This window comes from Carassius gibelio, chromosome B25 (genome assembly GCF_023724105.1).
Source record: "Carassius gibelio isolate Cgi1373 ecotype wild population from Czech Republic chromosome B25, carGib1.2-hapl.c, whole genome shotgun sequence".
NCBI classification, from domain to species: domain Eukaryota; kingdom Metazoa; phylum Chordata; class Actinopteri; order Cypriniformes; family Cyprinidae; genus Carassius; species Carassius gibelio.
Window position 1 is genome coordinate 15,805,660 of NC_068420.1, and position 5,101 is coordinate 15,810,760.

The following is a 5,101-nucleotide window of genomic DNA, read 5'->3' on the forward strand; positions in this document are numbered from 1 at the left end:
ACGCTGTCAATAGCCGATGAATGGATGTGTGTGTGTGAGACCTATTAACACTGGCACTTTCATGTCTTTGCCCGTCTTCTAATGACACAGCCGCACATTTTCTGCTTTAAAACACAGAATGCGTCATCTAGAAGGGCACAAACTGCTCGAATTAGACGATCCTATCATATTTGTTTTTAGGATCCATGCACATGTTTGGTTTATGAGCCTTAGCAAAAAGTCCATATGAGAGCTGATATTGTACCCAGTCATACATACTTCTTGAATTTTTGAAGATATATATATATATATATATATATATATCATATATATATCCTATAAATATGTGTGCAGCTATTTTTTTTATCCCTATGACTGGTTACTCTATAAATTATCATTTCAGTGGTGATGATCATCATGCAAAAAAAAAAATGCATTTTATTCCTATATAGTTTTAAGTAATTCTTCACGTATGTGAGAAGTAAAGCACTAGCCATTCACAAAACATCTGAAACATGCAGAATTCAGAATATTCTCTCTTTATTAGTCTTTACTATGGGTCTTCCCTTATCGGTTTGAGTTATTGTTAATGGAGATGTGAGTTCTCTTGCAAGAAAAAAAATAAAATAAAAAGAAGAAGTGAAACATTTTATATTAACATGTGCATTAATATACTGAACAATTGTTGGACACAATGGTGTTTATCATTATTATCACCATCTATTAGCTACTAATTTAAGATTCAGGTATTACATATCAAATTTGGCATAAATGCCTATATTATCACCATACAACTTTTTAACCTCTAAATGGTTCTGGAGTTCTGTTCCTACAAATATGAGTCCTTATTTCCAATAAAAAACATAAATGAATAATAATAGCCTAATAATAATAATTAAAAAGGATCTCAGCATCAGGTCAAGTTACTTGTTATAAGAAATTAATTAATTCAGTTTCATTATTAAGGATTAATAAAAATGTAAGACATTTGTTTTATATTCTGATGCATATATTTTTTAACAAATTTCCCCAAATATAATGCATATAATGTGTTGATATGAAAACAGTGCACATTGGAAACTTTCATTCCATTTTTAGTTCAAGTTTAACCACTTACTGTGTAAACAGTGTCTTGCATCTAGCCACAAGTGTATCTTATGCAAACTGTGAAGTGAAGTGTAGCTCTGGTTGTGTTTGTTTAATCAGTGTGAGAGCGCAGTAGATTAAGTTGGTCTGATCTCTGACTTCAGCAGTTGATCAAAGCCTCAGCACCCTTCGCCTTCAGGGAAAGCAAAGTTTTATAGCAGCACGTTATGGGCGTGTTTTGATACTAAACAATGCGAACTTGAGGGGCCCTTATTAATGAAACATACGGGTTCTCCCGACGGCATTGTAAACAGCACGCCTGCCGCATGTGACCAGCGCGGAAGAGCCACGCCCCCTCAGAGCACTGCACGTGGACTTTGGCATGCTCTCGCAACTATCACCAACGCTAAACAAATCAAGTGTCTTATGTGAAACAGCATTCCTGTTTAAAGAAATAAAAGGTACAGTTATGTCAGCATTTACTCACATGTCGTTACAAACTCGTTTGACCTGTTTGTCCAAAGAAAAAAAAAATCATAAAATATAATCCATAGGGTTGATGAACAATATACCAATACAGCGGGGTTTATTTGTAGTAAAACTGTGGTTATTTTTTGTAATTTTATTAGTGTTGTAAAATATGCTGAATTTGCATATTTTCATAAAACCAAAATACACAAATAAAGTGATGCATTTTAATATCTCAGAATATTTTCCTCAAATCAAAGTACTTAAAACAATGTATTTTACATTTTCAGCTCAGTTAAATACATGAGATGAAATATTTCTCTTTGTGTTATTAAATAAATAAATACATAAATCAGTCTGAAAACGCCAACAGGCTCTGACCCCAATAGTAGGCCTGTTTGGACACTCATGATTCCACTTTAAATAAGTATGAATGTCTTTGAATTATATAACATAATATGAAACTAAATGTCAATAGGCATACTTTTTTTAAGCAAGTCATTTTACAAAAGGGCATTTGTTAGGTTACAAATTATAATAGAAGAAGTATTTGGAAACGTTTGCGTGAAATGTTAGTGGAACATGTTCATTTGATGAACTACACCTGTGTGAACTTTAACCTAACTTGATATATCCACTAAAAATGACCAGATGGTTAAATGTCATTGCTGAAATGGTTCCGAAAAAATGAAGTCAGTTCCCAGAAAAGCTCTAGTGTTAAAGTATTGAAGTGTGTCCAAAAGCGATCAAGAACATTTTTGGGGCCATTTTGCCACATGGAGTTGTCACTGAGACAAAGTTGTTAGATGCCCAGACAGATTATTATTATTATTATTATTTCTTTTTTTATTAGATGAGTTTGTTTCTGGAGAAATTTAATGCCACATGACTGGTGGATTACTTGTGGATCGTTGTGATGTTTTTATCTGACTCTCATTCTGACGGCACCCATTCACTTCAGATGATCAAGTGATGGAATGCTACAAACCTGATGAAGAAACAAACTCATCTTGGTTGGCTTGAATGTGAATTCATTTTCAAAACATATATATTTTTGGTTGAAGTGTAACTTTAAGTGTCTTTGTAAAGCTAGAATGTGATGTTAAAGTTACATTTTTGTACGTCAACAAATTGTTCTGACAGTTTAAAATAACCAGACAACAATCTTCTGCCTATATCAGCCTGTAATTACTGTGATTTCAGACCCATCACAACCATCTGAAAATGCTGCACTACGAATCTTTTTTTATTATTATTTGATCAGCTGTTTCTAGCGTGCCTCTCACAAGGTTTGCAGACGGTGTGTTTACACTGAAGATGGCCTCCAGCCACGTTATATTCCAGCTTCAAACTGTACAGCAAGATCAAACTTCAAGCAATGGCAAGACATCAAGAGCCCCCGAACATTTGTCTGTTTTCAGCCACCTCTTTTTCAAGATAAGGAATCGACTTTGACGTGCTACAGTAACATTTCTTTTTAAAATGGTTCATCTCAGGAAGAAAACAACTGCTTGTTGTGCTCTTCTCTATAATGGCAACGGTTGTTATTTCACTTAGGGAATGGATTCAGGGAGAATAAATAACACAGAAAAAAATTTACTTGGAAAAAAAGATTGTGGACTGTTATTGTAGTCATTTAATTTTCACCTTTCAATTTGAAATTCTATATAGTATTTTATTATTGTTGTTGGAAATGTATAGACTCTCTTATGAGCGTTATTGATCTGCCCCTGACAAGCGATGATGAAGTGACTGTCATTTATTAATTTATTGTCAGTTATGGTTGATCTGTGTGGCCAGTCATTTGTTATTTGAAAGTGAAAGTCTGTGTTTTAATCGACCAATCATTCTGAATTAGTTCGGCTTGAAGTTTTTGTTGTGCATCTGCCATCAGAATTGCATTATCCTTTTTTTTTCTTCTATTATTATTTCCCATTACTAGGCTACTATTATCTAATCTTTGTGTGTTTTTCTTCCTCAAAATCATCACTACATACTCTGCTTGGCCTACTGACTTCAAGTCCCTTGATTTAAAAGCGTTTTATGATGTCTGGGTGTTCCTCGCAATGATTGCTTACATGTTTTCTCATTTACTCTTTATAACAAGCCTGTCAGGCAAATAATGCCTCTCATTTCTCCTCATTTTAGAGATGATAGTCAGCTCGGCAGTGACGAAAGATAACTCGCAGCAGCGTTTCTTTGTGGAATTGCACTTCTATGGTATTAAAAGATGAAAATAGGTTGGTCCAAACTCAAATAAATCGATCTCATAATGGTTTTCAAAAAGAATTATTACGTGAAACCGTGTTAGCCGCCTATTTCATTTACATAATGAAAAACAGGATATTAAGTGATTAAATTCTCATTTAAATGAGAAAAATGATTTGAAGTATTTTATTTGTTGGGGGTGAAAATAATGGTTTTTAGAATGGGAAAAAAAATCCAGAATTTATGTTGGTGATGATTTTTATGATGATAATTCTTTTTCTCCTTCTTCTAATAATTAAATTTAATATTTACATAATAAATAAAATATATATTATGTACAATGTTATATAAAATATACCATTATTTTTTTATTTAAAATTGCTTTACATAAAGCATATTTCAATACATATAAAATGTAATATTATATAAATAATAATCTAAATAATATTGTATGTGTTTTATTTATCATTTCATGTAATAGTTTTTATTGTAAATGTCATATTAATTGATTTTATATTACACAGTGTGATCTTTTTATTTATTTATTTATGTATTTATTGTTAGTCAGTTATTTCTTTATGGACTTTTAAATACTCTCTTTTGACCATTATTGAAAACAGAATGTTAAACGAGGGAGAAAAATGTGCATTTGTTATTTTTTTTGGGTTTAGTGTTCATCAGAATGTATTATTAATATTATTAGCATTACTATTAGTTTTATAATACTGAATTTAAGTTGCGTGAGTATTTATCTTTTGTGATATTTATTGTTTTTACAACCACTTTCTCTGTTCTTGTTGCTGGCCTGTTTCATAATACAGTAGCAGGATTCATAGCATGTACTAATAAATTCGCAAGACTGTCGGACAAATCAAAACCCGCTTGCGCAACCATCATCGCCTTTAAGGTTATGTAATTTGGTAGCTCTCCAAACCACATCTCCTCCACCTGGATAATTGGCCCCATTACGGCATCGACTCGGTCAGATTGGTTTCTGCCTCTCGTGGTCTTTACTGAATCAGAAACAGTGAAAAGCGAGGTGTTCTGGAACATTGACAAAACAACATATTACATTTGCATTGGCTAAAAACACAAACGGTGTCTGTCAGAATGGTCATTACGGATCCATTTTCCTCTTACTTCATATTTTTCCCCCTCCATTTGGGGAGATAATCTGCACCTTTGGCTTTTATCTCCAACAGACCATTTTCATTATCTTACAACAATGCGTATTGATTTTGGAGTAATTACGACTCTCTCACGAATCTGAATTCGGAAATGTAATTTTGCATGAATTCTCACACGATTGCATTGGTGGAAGTGTATGAACTTGTTCTCTCTCATCTCGTAGTGATACTCC

At 33.0% G+C, this 5,101-nt stretch overlaps 1 long non-coding RNA gene across 1 annotated transcript; it reads left to right on the top strand.

Annotated features, from left to right (window-relative positions):
* Window positions 1-1,271: 1,271 nt before the first annotated feature.
* LOC128013995 (uncharacterized) lies at window positions 1,272-3,980 on the top strand. Its single transcript, XR_008183472.1, has 3 exons — window positions 1,272-1,526; window positions 2,387-2,558; window positions 2,737-3,980. It is a non-coding gene; the product is annotated as an uncharacterized LOC128013995 (long non-coding RNA).
* Window positions 3,981-5,101: the final 1,121 nt, after the last annotated feature.